Below are 20688 nucleotides of genomic sequence, written 5' to 3'. Positions count from 1 at the left end.
TCTAACTGCATTTTATCCTGGAGCTTTCTTCTACGCTAATATACATTATATCAAATTATATACTCAGATCTTTCATAGAGCTGTTTACCCAAGTGGTTCACACTAAGCGAATAATTGATACATTCAGTATACAAGGAAAAGAAAGACACAGATAATGAAATTCATCCTCAAATACGGTTTAGATACATATAGGTATATATGTGAGTGTACTAAAGCAGTGTTATACAGTATATTTTCAAAGGTTTCATTCAGAATTCTCATTGCTGAATTGCATATTTTTGTATTTGTATTCTACTCGCATGTAGCTGGAAGGCTCTTAAGGAGGTTAAGGGAGCATATTAATAGCAGTTGCCTTTTAGAAATATGAGAGAAAAACTCTTCTGTGTGTAGAAAGCTGTGCTCGTAGTATTTAGCCATCTCTGACCTGAAACTGTAAATATTTTGGTTTTCTAACAAACTCCAGAATTCAGTGGATTTTGGCAAAATCTCACCGGTACTATAGGGGTTTATAATTGTAATTTGAAACAGTTCCTAGCAGCATAGGGATCTAGTTATATTAAGGTTTTGATCATCCTGCAATTATATTTTCATTATTAATCAGTTGGCAATTGATGTTTAACTGCTTGGCCACACTCTTGGTGTACTAAGACATGAGAGAGAAAGAGTTTGGTAGATCAAAAGAGGCAAAAGGAGCCAGTGGCTGTTAGGCAAGAAAGAAATGGAAATACAGCATATAAATAAATATAAACTAACTCTGCTGCTCTGCAAGTGCTTGCAGCTCATGTTTGGCTTTATACTGTTTTTCTTGAACCTCCTGTACTGAGCATTGCATAATCCCTGTTCCCAAGAAAAGATCCAGTTGCACTTTATTTGAATAATAGAGTTAAGTGGACTATGGAAAAACTGCATACATGGATTGTATTGAGGTGGTCCAAACATCTATTTATAGGGCTCTTAGACACTGAGAGCTGACGCACCAAATGTTGAGAAAATCCAAAATGATGTAATTTTTCCAATCAGGCTTTTAAAAAGCACATAATGATATATTTAAATATTGTGATGCAGAGGTTTTCTAAAAAGCTGTCAGACATTATCTTTTGATTATTTAATACTTGTTTTTCTACAGGCCAACGAAATGGAAAATTTTATAAACTAGCTAGATACTGTATCCTGGATTACTTAATTATTTCTTTGATATGCATAGACTATCAACATGCATGCTGTCCTCAAGGCATCCTCCTTCTGCACTGTGAAGTACAATACACACGTGTGACTTCCTTCAAGTTTGAGGGCTTCAAATCCCTCAAACCTCTTTGCAACATAGAATGAGGTCTGGTGCGTGTCTGCCATGGCCCTCAGCCCAGGGAATGATTTCAACAACTGCTGCTGGCGATTTCAGCTTCTCCCGGGTAGAGGCTCCTCCTAGGGTACACAAAGGCTGTTTGTGTAGAGTATGGTGTGATGGCAGAGCTAAGCTTTTACATTTGATGTGCCTGGGAAATTGGGAAATGGCAGAGATTTTAGGGAAGGGATTGTCCCAAGGAGTAGGCAGCATCTCACTCCCCTTGCATCCCGGTATCATCATTCCCAGCTCACTCCTCCTCCTGTTTAGGGCTGATGCCATTTTATTTAACATTTATCTTTATAAGGACAACTTTTTAGGCCTCTCTGCTCCTTCATGACTTCCTGAAATGTAGTAGGGGTCTTAATCATAGCAACGAGACCCTCGTCCCAAGCTGGGCTAGCCTAGAGGGCACAGCCTGCTTGCAAATTCTGGTCCCGTGAGGACTGATAGCCTGATGATCAATGGTTGTTGAGAGGCATCTGATAGTTTGCCTGCTACCAGGCATGCTGAAAAAAATGAGCTAGGCAATGTAGGAGGCGATGGTCCCCAGGTAGGCCAAGAAATGACTGTGGGAGGGTGGAGGCTGGGGAGGTTAAGGTACTTACGGAGCAGGAAGGGCTGAAGGAGAAAACGAACCTGAGCTCACAGGAGTTGGGAGAGTCGAGGCAGTTTATTTGTACTGACCTCCTTTCGATATCCCAGGCCAGGGCTGCTGAAGAGGCTGGGAGGACGTTTCCCTTTTTTAGGGGAGGGAGGTGGAGAGGGGGATCTAATCTAGGAGAGAAGCTATGGAGTGACGAGATTTTCAGCTCTGCTCTCGAGGATGAAGTGACTGGTAGACCTGAGTTATCCCATCAGTGGAAGGAGGACTGATGTAGAAGGTGCATCTCTGCCCTGAGGGGTGAGGTGTCCTGTCAGGGGAGACAGGAGGGGGCTACAAGAAGGCTAACAACGTAGATTGCATGTGCTAGGTGAACGAAATAAATCCCTGACCTTTACAGAAGTGTGCCCATGCCAAATCTGAGTTAACTCATGGTTCAAGTGTTTGTCACCCTCACTCTGTTGCTTCCTATATATACCTTTATTTTCTAATGAAAATAGAGCTTTACTGAAACCAAATTTTACTTGTGTATATCAGCTGGCATAACCACAGGTATTACAGAAGAAGGAATGTGCTACAGAGCACTAGCTAGCAAGAAACTGGTGAGGTGTGTTTTAGCCATGCTGTTGAAGAAGTTGCTTTCCTAGCTGTATTCCTCTAGAGTTTACGGTGCAAGTAGCACATCAGGGATTGCTGGGAGGAGGTTTGTTGTGGGTGTTGCAAAGCCCAGTTTTCTGGAGTTTGGGTAAATGCTGTCTGGCTCCCCTCTGTGCAGTGGGAAGTCACGTCAGCTTTCCTTGCATTTGTTTACAGTATTTGAGGAAAAACTTCATTGTCCCAGTGCAAAGATGTTAGCTTAAATCCCAAAGGCAGAAGGAAGTCTTGATTATCGAGTTTTCCCCAAGGCTTATGTCTACTGTAAAGTGACCCATTAGCATTGTCAGAAGATGTATTAGTTTCTTCGCCTTGCTACAGCACAGTGGGTAAAGAAAAGAAAGAGCAAAGGAAAGAGACTGGGATGGGCTGTGTCTTAGGTGAGTTCTGCTATGGCTCCCTCTCTTCCCTTTGGACCTTCTCTCTAAATTCTCATGTGGAAAAACTGAAGTAAGAATAAATCGTGTATGTGCATATATTTAGAGAGAGGGATGTGTGCGACAGGTGCTCGCAGCAGGCCAAATGGGCTACTGGGGCATGGAGCAGCCTGGCAGGCGTCAGCTTGCTGCCCCAGCCATCCCACCTGTGAGCTCTGCCACCCTGGCTGCCCACTGCCTTGCCTGGCTATGCACTGGCTGCCCTGCCCTTTACCTGCCCAGGTGGGGGAGGCAGGGAGTGGGAAGTTGGGTGTCTTCCAGCAAAGGCAAAACTAAACCTCCCTGAGCCAGGCAGTCTGGGATCACAAATAGCTGGGGTTGTTTTTTATCGAGCTAAGATGGTTTGGAATGGCTTGGTGGGAGGATATGGAAGCAGGCTGTTTGGGATGCTCTTCTGGGCTGCCCTATCTCCACTTCAGTTTATCCTGGGAAAGACTCAAGCATGGGGAACGGAGTGGAATTTTTTTTTTAGAGGATTCAATATTTCAAAAATCTGCCTGCTGTCCTGTGCTCCTCATTCAGGGGGAATAACATGATTTGCTTTTTTACTTGGAAACATCACCTGTCCGACACGTTCCCTTTTCACGCGTCGGGGTCTGTAGTTAGTGAGACTAGAATACCTTTTGCTATGTTACTTTGGGAAACCAATGCAAACTTGCACAAAAATATTTTTGAACAATGTAAAATGACACAATGTAAATTATATCTTTTATATATCATCAAAATTTCTTTACTGAAAGAGTGGTTAAACATTGGAACAGGCTGCCCAGGGAAGTGGTTGAGTCCCCATCCCTGGAGGTATTTAGAAGATGAGTAGATGAGGCGCTTAGGGACATGGTTTAGTGGGCATGGTGGTGTTGGGTCAGTGGTTGGACTCGATGATCTTAGAGGTCTTTTCCAACCTTAATGATTCTATGATTCTATGATTCTATGATCTGTACTCTCCAAGCACTCCTAGGCCCCCATAAAGTGTCTCTGGGTGGACTTAGTAGTAGTATTATCTAATTGAGTAAGAAACAAGCTTACTCTGGTGTCTGTGTATGGAAGCTGCCTAACCTCTTTATTTCCTTTTGAACGTCTTGATTTATTCCTGCCAGTGTTTGTTTTAGGACAAACGTTTGCAGCATGCGTCTTGCCCAGTGATGTTAAGTTTCCTCGTGTAAGGCTTTCTGCAGTGGATCGAAGTAACTGGGGATCTTGCAGCAGGCCAGCATCAAGAACCGACCTTCTTCTATGAAAAGTAGGTCAGCTTCCCTCAGGCAGGACATCTAGAGGAGTTGCACCATCTCTACCAGGTAACGAATGAATGAAATGTCTCATTGAATTTTTTTAAAAATAATTTTTGTGTTTAAACTCCGTAACACCCTGCTGTATGACAGTGCCATACTCAAATGTGACTGAGCTGCTGCTTCAAGGATGTGCTTGCTGTTATTGGAACCTGCAGTGTTGCCCGGACTGCTGTGCACGACAGGCACTTTTGGGAGAACCTTTAACAACACTTATTACAAGCCTTACAATTTGTATAAGGCAAATTGACAGGGAGTGTTAAATTGTTCAGTTGTTTTTCTACAGCTAATGTAAAACGTGGATCTGGTACTGACCGGCTATAAATGCTCTTTTTTGTATCAAAACCACAGGCTTGATGGGATATTTTTTGCTTTTTGAAGGGATCAGGGTGTGACGGGGTGTCCAAAAGTGTGGCACAGTGATACATTTGCTCTGTCCCTTGCACAACTTCTTTGTGTTAATTCTTTACCTTGGCAGTTTAGATTAAGTTTTTAGCTTTTGGTAACTTCCAGAATGTGACCATCTGTACTGCTGTTTCTACAGCTCTTTCCTCGAAGTCACTTGTAGAAGTGTCACTTCCTGATAGCACTTTGAAGCAGAGGGATTATATTCCAGTTTTATTCCTCTCTCTCCGTAGATCAGTAATCCTTTTGAGATCAATTACACACCAATACAGTTAGAGCATAGTCTGTATGACATGAATTTGGAAAAAATAAAAAAATCACAGACCAAATTCTGCCACTTGACACCAGCGTTGCTGCATTGATTAACCATTTATTGCAAAGCTGCAGGACCAAGACCCTTTTCTTTCAGGACGGTGTGTTAACCAAGTATGAATAGATCTGCAGTCTTAAAGGGCTTTTTCTTTGTAGATAACATTGCTCCAAGAACCAATGTCCACAGGGATGATTTCAGCACAGTTGAAGGGAGAGTGAGAACAACTCAGGTATGTGCACAAGCTGGAGACTGGTTTTGATCCTGAATGGTAGAAGGAATAAAAGAACACGCTGCTCCATCTATTTTGGCTTCCTATCTATTTATTCCGTTAGTAATATCCATTTATTTAGACTTTTGAAAAACATCCATAGTGGTGTCTTCAGCTGCATTTCAGTGATGGTTTGCTGTGACTACTGGGATTCAGTTTGTTGCATTATGTTCCTGACAACTCTGTTATTTTTGCTGTTTCCCTTTTGAAAGCTCCAGTTAGCATTTGTGGCTGTCCATGTTTGCATGTTTTGCAAATTCTGGACTGTGTATTCCACAGCGGCCAGCAGAGCTGGAACTGTGTTATGTGCATTACAGTAAGCCTTGAGAACATCACCTGAACTGGAACCTTCTGCAAGTACTTCTGCACATCCTTACAAATGCTTGCAATACTTGCAGATATAGCAGGGACTAGACAGGAGTGTGTAATCAGAGGAAACAACGTCTGAGGTGCAACTGCACTTCTGTTCCCCTGCAAGCACTTCCTTTTCCAGGCATGTAGCATGCATTTCAAGATTTAGCAGAGGAACAAAAATGAAGTTAATAGTCACGTGTCTGCAGTGTTGAGTACTTTGGTGGCTTCTGAAAAGCCAGTTTTTCTTAGAAGGGAGTTTCAAGCTTTTGCTGTTCGAAGACATTGTCAGTGTAAACTAGTCACAGCGAAGCCTCCTGCAGACTGGCTAATGTGTGATCTCTATGGGCCAAGTGTTGACCACAGCGTTCACCATCTCCCTTGCATTAATGCCTTTGAGCTCAAAGCACTGAATCCCTACAGAGGACATGACAGGAAGCATCCTGAGCAGCCGTGGAGAGGGATGGTACATAACAGCTCCATGGTTCAGCAGGGCCATGCCGAAGAGTGATCAGTGAATTCATTAGTGCATGGATTTACAGACAGAAACCCTGCAGAGCCGCTCTAGTGGTCGACAGAGCAGTTGCTGAGACGGGGAGTACACAGAAAACCTGTACAAGCTTCAGTGCCAGCTGTAGTGGTTGGGAGCAGGAGGAGAGGGAGTGATGGTGCCTTCCCTGTCACACACAGTTCAGGGAGGGACAAGGGCAGTTCGGGGAAGAGGTGCTTCCCTGAGTGGAGGGAAAAAACAGTTCCCCAGCTTCTCCCTCCACATCAGGCCCCCGATGGCCCCTGGGGAGTGGCTTCGTGTTACATTTAATCCAACCCCGAGTTCACCAGCGCCATCCCCAGCAGCCATGTGTTCCATGGTGAGACACGTTTGGGAGGAATCCTTGTGTGCTTTTCAGAGGGGTGAAAAGAAAGGCTGGGCCATGATCATGCACAGATGGTGAAAGCGCTTATGGGAAGGGGGGGAAACCAAGTGGGGAAGGCCTGTATTTGGTTTCCCTGCCTGGCAGAGATTCAAAATAAAAGTAAAAATCTGTTTAGATGGAAAGGAATTCTTTCCTTGGGGACCAAGTGCTACTCCAAACAATAGGATTATTTTTTAATTATTGCAAGAGTATAAAAGACAGCATGCAGTTTTTATTTAGAAGTAATGGGAAGATTGGTCCCTGTCTTTTTATTTCAGCTCAAATCAGTAGGTTGGGGTTTAGTGCTATTTGCAACTTTTGTCTGCTGTGTTGTGAGACCAAATATTTAACCAGCGTTGCAGATTTGGAGAGATGACTAAAAATAACACAGTTAGTGAACTGATTTATTTCCAAGGTATAATCTGAGTCACTGCTTTCACTGACTAAACTTAAAACAAAAACAAACAACAGAAACCCCCTATTTGTTAGTACTGGAGAGGCAAAATAACTCCAGAGGAGTTGTATAAAATTAAAATTTATTTATATATCTACATATATACACACAATCTAGAGCAGAATAGACACAGTTTCTCAGTTAGTAACATTAACCTGTAGTATAGTCATACAATCCTGAGCTAGGGCAGTTAATCTATTCACCTCCTGTTTACGTCAAAGAAAACCATCAAAATGCCTCCTTTTTCAGAATACCTATCTACTATCAGTAAATCCTAATTTTGTCCGAGAACAGCCTTGTACAAAAAGAACCCCTCTGGTAAATTGAAAGGAATTATGTCTTGTTTCGGGTATTAATTCCTGTATTTCGTTTGCTGCTCCCTGCATTTGCAGTTCTGTCTGTAGGTTGCAGCTCAAAGATACGCATATACCATGCACATACTATGTTAGGGGAAGTGGTCATGAACGCAATTACGTGTGTATAATTCCATATCAGTATAATGTCTTTGATTCCCCACAGTGATGAAAATTAGACTAGTACACCTGCAGCAATACCGATACGTTGATTAAGATCAGTTTAATTAACTGGCAAAGTCCTCCTAATATAACATTATTCCAGTTCCTTCAGTATGCCCTGCTCAAGGTAAGGGGCAGTCAGTGCTCAGTACCTCACTTCTCACTGCCCTTCATCTCTTAGTTTATGTAAGCACTGTTTAAATAACCATCCCAAGCATATCATTCAAATTCTTCTTGTTCAAGGATACTTGTTTTCTGGAGCCATTTAGCTGTGACAGTACGCTGATGGTTGCCAGAAGCCAGGAGACTGAGATGTAGTTGGCAGTAAGAGAGCTTTACTGGAAAAGAAACCCAAATCTTTCTTTGTTTATCTGAAGTACCAGGCAATTAATGTAAAAAATGGTTTTATGTGTGACCCTGGCTATGCAATTATTCTAGCTTATATTTTCGAAGTACGTAACATCTCAGAGCAGCGCTGTAAATAAGCTCAACAGAATTGCCCAGTGTCAGATCAGTAATTACTATACATGGAATTCCTGTGGCTAATATGGGAATGGCTCTCAAATCTCAGCTCCAGTGATGGATACTCGGGACTCTTTCCCAACAGAGCTTGAGGAGGACCTCCAACCTTCCAGATTCCTCTCACAACCATTCATAAGGCCAGTGAAACTGTGGAAGAAGAGAGGAGTTTCAAGGCCAGGAGAAGCTGGAGGAAATGACTTAAATTGGTTATTCCAGTGTCTCTTATTTGTTCAGGTCTGATCATTGAACAGACTTACTATTAAACTGCTGAAGAAAGGTCTTCCAAAATACAGGGGCTAATTTAAAAGTATGTGACTTCTGTCTGTGCCAAGAGGTGCTGCTTTAATTAACGGTGTTCGCTTACCCATAAAATAGAACTTTAGACTGCCCTACAACATGATACTTGGAATTTAACACGTGGCCATGGTGTGAAGAGGTATTATAGAAATAAGATGTTCCATTCCCTGCCCTCCCTCAAATGCTCACGTCCCTCTTCCTCAGCTAACAAGTTAAAATAGGATTTGTTATGAATTGGATTTTCTTTCAAAAGGCCAATCAAACTGTTTTCTTTCTGTTTTATATGTTGCTATGAGCCACTACCACAAATTCAGTTCCTGAATGAGAATTTACAGATGCTTTTGCTGATGTGCATATGTGACAAGATGTTATTTCGCTGATATGTTATTCTCAGGAGACCGGAGGGGAAGGGGGAATCATGCTTTGGTCATGAATGAATACAGGAACCAATCCCTTTTTCATTAAAAACATCAGTGAAGTTTCCATTGCTTTGGGGAGTTAAAAGGCTTGATCCCTAAGAAACAGATTATTGCAAAAACATGATTGTCCTTCCTCACTCTTCTGAATACTGGAAAAGGGTGTCTTTCTGATCATTTCTTAGTGGAAAGAAATTAAAACTGAGGACTGCTAACGCTGATGAGGAGTGCAACCTTCATTAAAAGCCGCTCTTTCTCGGATGAACCTCTAATAAGCTCTAATAGCAATAGCAGTTTAGTACTTAATGATGACCTGGAAAAAAATTGCTTCAGAAATGCAGTGGGTTGAGCCATCCCTTCCACTGAAGAGTTTCATGAGGATTAAGAGCCCAGCATCCCTAGTAGTTAAAGGACGTCTCCTGCAGGGAATGTCACTTAGGAAGAACGGTCAGCTTTGGAGAGGGTCATATCCAGCTCTATCAATCTGTTTCTTATCTCTAAAACTGCACACTGTAGAGAAGAAACTCTTTATTCTGTTCATATAGTGTGTAACAAAATGAGGCCTTGGATAACAAATAGGAGTCAGAATTATTGTAGTAATGAATGAATGTTTGATGTCTTTTAAGATTTGGCTTCTTCACCTTGAAAGATATTTCCATGATTTGCAAACCTGATAAAGCTGAAGGAATTTGTCTAAAAGCCTCCTGCATTGCTTGGCCATACAGAATTCCCACAAGTCTGGACTCTGTAAGGATAAGATCTAGGACAGGGTAGTTCTTGGAGGGTAGTAGTAAACCTTGACAATGAACACAGTAGCTCTTTTTTGGAATATAGGGTGAAGATTAAACCACAGCAGTTGCAGTGTGCCAAGTAGAGCTACTAGTAGTCATACAACATACAGTGCAAACTCAGTAGAGCAGAACGGTTCCTCTACATACAAATTGGCATGCTGGCAGGATGGAATGAATGTCTTCTTTTTAAATACTCTGGAAATGAAATTAGACTGCAGGATATGTGTGGGGTTTTGTGTTTTGAGTTGCACTAATTCTTTTCAGTATCTGTTTTTGCTTACTTTACATGCAATCTCTTTATTTATGGCTTTAATATTAATCTCCAGTCTCGGATCTCTGCCTGTTTATTTGTCTTGGTCTGACAAAAGCATAAGAAGTTGCCCCTTGTCATGTTTCCTGTACAGCTAATGTAATGCAGTGCTGGGTCAGGCATTTTTGACATCAATAGTTTTAATATTGCAAGCAGAAAATGAACAGTCTTTATTGCTGCAGGTTTGAGAAAAATCCTTACCTCTTCTGTTTGGTTTTGTTGATTATTTTTTTTTTTAAAGTGGAAACTTACGTTGCTTTTTTAGAATTATGCTTTCATCTATGTCTGGCTCTTCCCCTTCTCTGTTTGCTCTTGAGTCCCCAAAATTAGCAAGAGTAATGTTCTAGTTTGCAGTGCAGTAGGAAAGAATAACTTGACTTTTTAAAATGTAATAAACAGTGCAAGACCTGGAACAAGTACAAAACCTTCAGACAAGGTGAAAGCCCCCAGAAGAATACCTCTATTCAAAAGGTCTGTGGATGTCTGCAAATACTGCCAGAAGCTTAAGTCTTGTCCTCTTCCTTTCCAAACATGTGTATTAGGTTTTTCTTTAAAAATACATACTGTATCCTTGAACTCTTCCATGCTTCTAGTCAAAGAAGGTAGTATTTCCTTTAGACTAGTTGATTCATACATAAAATAAAATCTGTGAAACATTATTTTGGTCTTGGTTATTTCCCTCTTGTGATATTGGATGGAAAACAGTCTGTTTGAAATATTCAAGTGTTGAAAAACAGCAAATGTTTCTAGCTATTGAGGGGTTTTACTGTGTGCTTTAAAAATAAAGTGCTCTTAATTGTGCTTCCTTTAGAATAGATTCATACCCTATTTTGCTTCCCTTGTGTACAAATTCATCGCTTTCAGCAGGAATCCTAAATAGATGAAAACCTACCTTCTTTCCTTTAAATATTTATCTGAAAAAAACCCAGATTTCCTGAGGAGAAAATATACTGGAAGTTACCTGGCTCGACATCTCAGGAATTTCACTGGGTTTAAATCCATTTCTAACTGAACTGATCCAGCTCTGTTTAAAATGTCACTTATCCTCTAGGACCCGTATGTGCTATACAGCAAATCTTCTCCTCCTACGCTCAGTGTTGTGCCGAGTTTCTCCTGTGGGTGGGTTGTTGTCCCCAGGAGGCCGGTTGTCAGCCCACTGGGATGGCTCGTTTCCCCAGCACAGCCTTGCAGGCCAGGATCTGGCCTGGTAAGGGACCTCATTCAGCAAAATATTCTGTACTGTGCCATTAATAACAATCAGATAAATAGTCTGATCAACTATCAGGCTCTACGTCTATCTCTGAACTGTGGGACCCACAGTAAGATGGGGCTACCCTCCCCCATGCACGTAGCAGTTGTAAACTCATTTTTTTCAGCCCACGTGCATTGCTCTGCTGATGCCTCTTCATAAAGAAAGAAGCACGGTAAAGCTGCTGAGGTAACTTTACCTTTAGCCTGTTTCTCTTCTTTCACTGCACTTTATTTCTCCGTTGCGTTTTGTGTTTTGTTTTTAAATGGAACTAATTATAATCTTCCCTCCTCTTGTTGTTTGCAACAAAATATCTGCTTTACAGACAGATCAAAAAGGTTTTATTTTGTGTAGGAAGCTCAGCTACAGGCTTATCTTTCCATAATGCCTGTAGGTTAAATTAATGTAGATAAAACCCTTTTATCACACAATCTGTTCTGTACTTATGTCTCTAAATGCACATAGGATGACTTGCATAATATGCATAGCAGATCACGGTAATTTCTTCCTTAAATATGAGCTTTGTCATTCTTTTGGGGTCAAAAATGATGGAGTGAGAGGCTGTCTGTTGTTTAATGTGTCATCTCTTCCACCTGGGTGACACCCATCTGTTTGAACGTCACAAGCGGAGGCTAATTTTGTAGCTGTGCTGTTGCCAGCAGCCTAAGAAGGGTTCTTTGTGGCATTTATTTACTCCTTTTTATTTGCCTTGAAGTCACTGCTGATTACAGCCTGAGTTTCTCTTTGAGGTCTGTTGAGAACAATAGCAAAAGTCCCACTGAAATTTAACTTATTGGGAAGGAGTCATAAGTGGTCTAGGATTTATTCTTGGATTGCTTTACTGTGTCACCATCTTTTATTAGCTGATAATTTCATGTTCATTAATTACAAGACAGTCAAACAGTGTATCTTCTACAGTAGAGGTTGTCTCTACATGAGTAGCGTTTCATATTAAAAATTTAGGCAAGAGAGTGTTCTTCCTAGGCCTCCAAAATGTGCACGGAAGGAAGGGATTAATATAAAGATGATGGCCTCGTCATCTGATCTAGCCTCTTAAATCCTTTTGGACGTGCCAGCTCCAGAAATTCTTCCAACTTATTCTCTTACAATCCCCTCTGTATTCTGCTTCTAACAAAGTCCTGTGATAATGACTGCAAAAGATCAGAAAATGAACTCGGTTTTGAATCACATTTGAAATTGGCAGGAAAGTGAGGGACTTAAAGCCAAACCCCACAACTTCCTCAAATATGACATACTTGGGATCAAGATCCCAGTGTTTGCTTCTGCGAAGTACTAGGGCTACTTGTGATTTGCTGCAATCTATCAGGCCTTTCCAGTCCTGTAGAAGAAATGTCACTGAAAGTAAAGTGAATGTAAGACAGAGTCACCGTGTAGCCTTGTCCGGAGGACAGCACCAGCGGTGGCTGGGACTATTTCCCTGACGTTATCTGGAGTAATCTGTAAGCCAGGCTGTAGAATATCATGAGTCAATTTTTTGTTGCTGTTGTTTTGGTTTGGGTTTTTTTTGTAAGTCGATTACCAGAGTTTGGCTGTGGTTGATATTTGGGATACCCGTGGGAACCATGTGACCTTCTCAAACTACTGCATTGTCTATGGCGACTCCAGTGTACCCTATAGGGAACTGCCTATAGGTTGTGCAGTCTCAGAAAGAACTACTCTGGGGAAAGATGTATTGTCATCCTTCCCTTTCAAGGAGAAAATCCCCATTCCCGTTTTTCTAGTTTTCCAGCATTACCTATCTTTTGTTAACCAAGTAAGCCCACACCCCGTGCCTTGCCTCGAGGTAGGTCTTTAAAGGTTTATTACTTCATTGTAATAATGAATGTCTGCTCATTGCCTTACAGGTATGTTTGAGGCAGCAAAGATCTGCTGCGCTACAGCAGACTAACAATAAATGGCAATTCCTTATGAGAGGTTTTGTAGTCGTTGCAATTACAACAGATAATCTCTTACCGTTACATCAGATGTAATTCTGAAGGCATTACATATTGCTAATATTTCAAACTATACTTAGAGATTGGTATGATATGTATGTTGCAGACTTTGCATTAATCTGAAGCAACTCAGTTCCACAAGAAATTCTGGAGACAAGTAACCGCTTGAAGCCTAAAACTGTTCCACTGTTGTTGCTTTTTCTTTTCATTTTAAAATCTTGCAATTAATACTAAAAGAAAAAAAAGCAAAAGGCAAATACAGACCATCTGTGAAACACAAAGAAATTGTTGAAAGCTGCGTCCATGAGGATTTCTGGGCAGAGCGCCATAACACAACTAAGCATTGAGCCAGCATGATACAATTATAAATTAAACATCTCTAAATAAAACAAGTTCCAAGTTGAACATAAAATAAAAATCCATCACCTCTGCTTATTTCTTTGTGGTAGAGGATCATATTAATCTCAGGTTTAGAAATTACCATCTGTCCTCCTGCATACTGCAAGGTCGGTGGTGTCTGCATGCTCTCTACAAGTGGGGTTTCTTGGAGGAGGCACCTCATCAGGCATTGCTCAAGTCCATATTTCAGTCAAAAGAGACTGAATTCAGGAGGATTTAGAGCAAGTCTGGAGCTCACTGGGTTTTCTTAGAGACACTACATAATGGCATGTAATGATACTCTATGTTTATTACATACATAAATGTGCCTCCTGCTCTGGAAAATGGTATATTCAGTTCATATCAATGGGATTCATTTAAATAAAGGGTCATTGACAATGATATGTTGAGACATAATCTTTTTACACTTAGACTAGAACACAATTTCTAATACTTTGTCATTTCCTGTAGGTTTTTTAGTAACATATCCTCTATCTTATTTTTCTCTAAAGGGACGTTTTGCATTCAATGTTAGACAGAACCTTTAAGCCAAACTGGATCTGATGACTCTTAGGACATGCTTGAGGTAAATACTCTTTCAAGAAAGTCATCTAAGTATTTGTAATAACCATTTATGTTATTGTTTATTGCTGTATTTCCAGGAGGAGCAAGAGTAACAAATGGAAACTTTAGTTACTGAAAAAGAAAATCCAGAAAAAGAACTTAAATCTTGTAAGTAAATGAAATCGATGCTGACACAATGTTTAAGATTATTGCTGAACATTTTATTTCATGTAAACCAGATTTATTTTTTAATTTGCTACACGTGCCCCTATCTTTCACAGAATAATTTTAACCTCAGTTTTAGAGGTTAGATCTGTATGTTAAACAGATCTGTCTTCTCCATCAAAACCAGAAGTATTCATTAGAATTGAAGATGACTGTAATAAAACAAAACTCTCCAGAATAAAATTTCTTCATGTAGATCAGATCAATCGTGAGATTACTTTATCATGGAGGTTCAAAATAGCTGCAAGAAAATGGTTTGCCCAGTCAGGTACAAAATAGTACACCAAACATTACATAATTTTTGGAACCTTCATCATTGAAAAAAAAAATCCTCTCCCTCATATCCTAAATGTGTACAATCCTAAATGTATAATCAGTTACTAAGACGTTTTGAGTGGGAAAAAGTGAATTTCGTGCTTTGAAGAGGGCCATAAACCAATGGCTTTTAAGGGAAGGCTCATCAGGTGAGTTTTCTGTGGGCATTCCAAGTCAATAAAGGTGTCCATGGTAAACACAAGTACTGTAACAAATGTAAAAATTCAAGCTTTTGTGCTTGCTGATTAGATGTTTTGTTTTTCCCTTATGACATTGTTATAGAAATAGAAACCACGTATTTCATTGTGAATTTCTGTACTTGGTTTTGAAACTTTAACCCTAAATTTTTTCTTAGATTTTTCAATACCTGTAAAGGGATATAATTTAATTTCAGAATTCTGTCTGATGTGCATTGTAAGCTTTACTTTGATCATAACAACTTACAATTGTTTCTGACTGTAAGCCAATTAACTGAAATTTCTTATTTCTTATGTTTTGTGATGAGTAGAAAATCTGCTTTCTTCCTCTTTCCTTCCTATTTTTTAAAAAAAGCTGTAGCATTCATAACAGCTTATTACTGCTCACTCTCCTAGAAAGAACAGGAAATTAGAGCTCTGAAATTAAAGTAATTTAAAAATAATAATAGAAAAGTAACGTAGTCTAGCGACAAAGGTCGTATTTCAACATCTGCCAAATACGTAATTCTGAAGCACTGAACAGGTGAGATTCTTGGTCTTGTTTCAAGGTGGCGTAAGTATACCACCAACATATTTCTTTACTAGAAAGGTTGGCTGGGGAAATAATTGGTATTATTTATATCCAGTCAGTTCATCTCCAAACTCTCCTTCCACTTCTCAGCTCTTCCTTTGTTTCCTAGGTGTGTTAAATCTGCAAGTCTTAGCACTGCTGTCATCCGGACTGTACTTTCTGGCTGCCTACCATCTGAAAAACTATTCTCTGGATAAATTGGATTCTGGAGTAAGTCTTCTGTGCGCCTCATGGGATAACATGAACAGCAGCAGCGCAGAACTGTTGTGCTTAGTCAACTTAGAATGACAGCTGCTATTAATAACAATTAGAACGTGTTAACACCAATTGCATTGGTGATTCTTATTAAATAAATGCCTCCTTGTTCCCTGGTTGCTTAATTGAAGTAACGTATAGACTATCAAGCAGCCAACAACAGCAGTGACCGGAGAAAGACTATAAATCCAACTAGCTTCCCCCACTTTCAATTCTTCAGAGACTGTTTATTGAGATTTTTCACTCTCCAGTGAATAAGAAATGCTGAGTAAAAGGACATTACATAAATTGGCTGACATTTGCAGTGGACTAGCTAATTCTTGTTGCCTTGTGTGTGTGGTGGCTGTGTGTGTATGCACGCATGTGCCTGGTATTGTCAGTGAGCTCCCGGACCCACTCCCCTCTGCTCCCAGCAGGCTGTTGCGAGACTGAATTTTGGGGGTTATGTAAGAGACAATCTAGGAAAACATGCCGAGATATTTGGACTTTACCCTCAGCACTAACCTCTTTCCTCCATTGTGTCATACACTTAAAAAAATTTTTTTTTGTTTTGTGGAGCGCCGGGTTGTGTCTCATCTGAAAAAATGATGTCTGTCTTGGGGAGGGAATTGGGTGTACCAAAAGACTTGTGCTTGCTTCTGCTTCCCATGGGCAGTGGCTGTAGTCCCTGGAGTCAAAATCTCTTCTTTCCCTAATACTTGGGAATTGAAGATTGACAAGGGCAATAGTGCACCAAAGGGAGATAAAACAACAACAGAAAAAGAGTTCTTAGGGCTGTATCTTCACCCTAACCTACAGAGTGCTACAATTGCCATGCAAATGGCAGCTGCATCCTGAGAAAGGTTTAGCAACAAGTACTATGTTTAAGAACGGTTATTCTTTTCTTCTTTCTAACAAATTATTTGCCTTAAAAAGTAATGTTGTGAGATTATACTTTATGGCCAGTGAAGTTGGAGTCACTTCTAGTGAGAATAGATTGATTTGAAAATCATAAAGCATGTGTTCCAGTAAGAGAGAGCACGTCTCATGCATTTCAACATGAACTTCATTTGTTTGCTATGTGTAACCCTCCTCTGAGTTGTGCTCATTCTGAATGCTGTTTTGTATTCCTACACGTTTGTAAGGATTTTTTTCCAACGAGTTTTGGTCGGTCTGTCTTAAAACACCAGAAGGACACTATAGTAGAATTTTCTTACACTAGTCTGGAACAGTACAGTGTTACTTTATTACAGGCGATGTTTCTCTTGTGGCCTAGAACCTTAATCCCGATTCCACTGAAGTTTCATAGCAAAGGTCTTATTGATGTTTGTTTTTTCTTTTAAAGGCAGTTGGGATCAGACCTCTATGCCCTGCCTCTGCTTTGTAATGTGTCAAAGATAATGCTTTTAAAAGTGGGGAAATTCTTAACCGTTCTGAACTTGATCTCCTGCAGGTTGAAGTCAAGGACAGTTAACTAAAACAGAGCAGGAATTACAGCTAAATTACTCCCAGTACCACTGCTTTTCATATGCTAAGATCAACAGATCAAATTCAGACATGAGGTAAGCAAATGCAACTCCTTTTTTTATACTCATTTGTACCACATCTGAATTCTGGCCAATTCCATCTAGTCTGCTAAGCTAATTGCATACAGTTTGTTCCAGTCTTTTCATCTCATTGCTTACAGCATGATTTGCCTTTCTTGCATGTAACCGTCCTGAAAAAAAGCTTTGTGTCTGAGAGGTAACATAATTGTGTTTTCAGTTATCCCACATGGTAGTAAACCAAACATCATAATATATGCTGATCTTTTTTTTTATAAAGACAGTACACAAAGTTGACATAAAGAGACTGAAATAAAAATAGTTAAGAGACTGTTCAGTGCTGATCTATTTTGTATGTAAATGGAAGAACAAAGGTAGCCTGCTTTACTAATTTTAACAACTAAAACTATTCACCTCTGTCACGTCCTAACACATGATATAGTAACACACATGTTGCAGCTTTTTTCCTAGAACACTAGGAATTTGGTGTGGTGTCTTGGGCATGTGGCAGCCAAAATGCGTTCGTTCTCCCCTTCATAAAATTGCACGGGCCTCTTTTTCTTCCCCTTTTCGGAAAGATTACTTCCATCTGCTAAGTACAATTGCTTAAAAAAATAACTGGATAAAGCTACAAATTATGCTATGTTTTTTTTTACGCAAATCCCTTCATCAGTATTTCTGTCACATCTTTACTCAGTTGTCCTTACTGCATGTCCTAGAACCAAGCGGTTTCACATATGTGATGCATAGGGCCAGGAGTTCTAGCGAGAGCTGACTGGGAACTCAAATTTGTCTTAAAACCAATGGCTAGCATGTTCAGTTGAAAGAGTCTGATAGATTTTTTTAAGGGATTTGGATCAAGGCCTGAATTGACTCCAGTTTTAGAGTGCTGAGATGCTTTATTGGTGCTTAACGTGGAGAGCATGGGAGATGTTGTCTGGGAATCAGCTGTTCAAAAATGGTAGGCAAAATGGAGATACCCTAAAATATTAATTTCTCTAGAAAGTTATGCTCAGGGTATTGCAGGTAAGAGTGTAAGGAAGAATGACAGAAAAGGTTTGATTTAAAGAGGCTTGTCATCAAGCTAACAACTCCAATGAAGTGAATTTAATTGCAATCATCCCCTAAGCTTGAAAAAAGTTTTAACTAGAGCTCCCAAATAGGTCCAATTGACTCATGAAAACTTTCACTAATAGTGTCTGCCAGTCATGTGACACTGGCTGGGCTGCATTAAACACTGAAGCAAGTTAGTTCAAAATAATAGTTGAACTAATTGTTTAATAAAATCACAGATTTTGTTAGAAGATTAACCTAATTTTATGTTTGTTATAGGCTCCGGAGAAAACATGCATTGGCGGTAACTCATTCTTTATATTGCATTTTCCACTTTTTCCCATATATACTTCTTCCTGCTCTCCTACCCCTAGTTCCTGAGAGCTTTGTTATGATACTTGTAACTGCCTCATTGCCCTTATGGAGCATGGAGACTTCTCCTAGAAACCAGACAACAGCAGCACACACTATTAGATGCAGCAAAACATGAAAAGGGATGGCTGTAGTGCTTACAGAAAAAGCATAAGAAAAGGGTCTTTTCTGGCTTTCCTAACCAAACGTCTTTGGGCTGTACTCAGCAGGTTCACCTTTTTTTTTTTTTAAACTGTCTAATACAGTAAAAAGCATGGTCTTCCCCTTCTGGTGACTGTTGGGATGAGAAGACAGATTGCATTCCTCCTCCCTCTGAATTTCGGAGTCTTTTGTTTGCTAAAGATCACAGTTCTCTGCTGCTCCGTTCTGTTCTCCATTTCCCAGTCACAGCTGGGAAAAGTATTTACGCTGATCTCCGTCTCTGTGGTGAAACTAGACACTAGGGAAAAAAACAATGATGTTCCATAAAAATAACTATGCTCAATAATAAATTTGTGCATGAGATCGTATTCTTAATCTGAAAATAAGTACCAGAGTTCTTTACGTTTAAAAAAAAAAAGGTCCAAAAAAGTAGCGAGCGGTATATAAGGAAGAGAGAACCATTGCTCAGCAACTAATAATGCCTTTTAGGCTACTTGGTACCACTGCAAAAAGGAGGTTGGAATAAGTGATTGTCCTTGAAAGTCATCTCCACAGATACGCTTTATAAAACTGAAGTAGTTGGCATGGCACTGGTGTCATCTTACAGTGTCTGTAATGGTAGGGGTTGTGACAAGACACCTATTTAGTGAAAACACGTATTACAGGAATTCTGTTCAGCACAAGCTCAAGTAATTTGATGTAGGGCCATAAAGGCTCTTACATACTTTTCTTGGGAACATGCAAGGGCCGTAGGTAAAAATATTGCTGTACCTTCATGTAATTGTCATCTGTATGCACTAAAAATCAAATCTAGAGATGACTGCCAAAAAAGTCGGTGGAGAGGTGCTGTTTGAAGGGTGTGAGTAAAAAGTAATGTTATCATAAATTCCAACCAAATAGGTGAGGTAGCCTGGGGATATATCCTGTGCACGTCCTGCACACTGCTATGCAGGGAGACTTTTGTAGACCTGCTAGCTATGCATTTAGCCTTTTCCTTTGCATGGTAGACCGCTGCCTTCCCTGCTTTGAGGAACATCATCGTGGTAGCTTCCGAGAGGCCGGGGAAGACAATGGGTTTACTCCTGGGGGAAGTAAAAACCGAAAAGGGAGTGATTTTATCACTTTCTCCTTTCTTGTATTCAAATCATCCCAGAGCAAATTTTCTTACGTCAGTAAAAATGAGAAAGGATGTTGGCTCTGAAATTTTAAAGTGCTACTTAATACCACCGCAGTTTGGCTAGCAAACTCTAGTCTGTGAAACTAGCTGCCACCACCCTCCCAATTCTTGTCTGGACAAACAAAGTTTTCCCTCGTCACATTAGGAAGAGCTGACCCCCAGCCGCTGACACCCACAAGCGCACGCTCTGGCAGACTGAAGCTCCTCAAGGGATCTGTTTCATCTGCGCAGCTGAATACAGATTGTTGCTGTTTTGTACAAAGCTCACCGTATGACAGATTACATCTTGCTTTCTCCGGGCCCACACAGATGGTGCGAGTGACTAAGTGATGCCTCGATTTTGCACAGCCTACACACTGATGTCATAAGAAAAGGCTAATACCTCTGAGGTGAGTGTCCTTGTTTGTTTGTATTCCAACAACAACAGTGGGAAATGCAACAATGGGGAAGAAATTAATAAAAGAAAAGCCCAACTTTGTATGAGGAGCAACTGACATAAAATGTGACGTTATAACCCAATGAAAGGAATCATCGATATTAATTTGGTCTATTTAAAATAAATGAATCATTAGATGACAAAGCCCATAAATTGATTCATAAACTGCTGTCATTTTAATATGAAAACTCTGAGATTATTCTGTCTGAAAAATTGCAATTCAATTATGAATGGAAATAACAGCTAAAATCCAGCATTCATCTTGGCCAGGATGCCCAGTGAATTTTACAAAATAGACTTCTGAGCACTCAGTTATATGCATCCTTGCATGTATAATATATGCACGCAAACATATGCACTAAAAATGCTAGCCGGCAACCTTGATTTCATTTAATTCA

General features: G+C 40.2%; 1 long non-coding RNA gene across 1 annotated transcript; it reads left to right on the top strand.

The window, feature by feature from the left end:
* The first annotated feature begins 4019 nt into the window (after positions 1-4019).
* Positions 4020-20247, top strand: LOC143159828 (uncharacterized). Its single transcript, XR_012995229.1, has 7 exons — positions 4020-4332; positions 5197-5270; positions 13974-14047; positions 14124-14193; positions 15443-15543; positions 17021-17129; positions 20164-20247. It is a non-coding gene; the product is annotated as an uncharacterized LOC143159828 (long non-coding RNA).
* The last annotated feature ends 441 nt before the right edge of the window (positions 20248-20688 follow it).

The sequence above is a fragment of the Aptenodytes patagonicus genome, chromosome 4 (genome assembly GCF_965638725.1).
Source record: "Aptenodytes patagonicus chromosome 4, bAptPat1.pri.cur, whole genome shotgun sequence".
Classification (NCBI taxonomy): Eukaryota; Metazoa; Chordata; class Aves; order Sphenisciformes; family Spheniscidae; genus Aptenodytes; species Aptenodytes patagonicus.
This window is presented reverse-complemented; position numbering and strand designations above follow the sequence as displayed.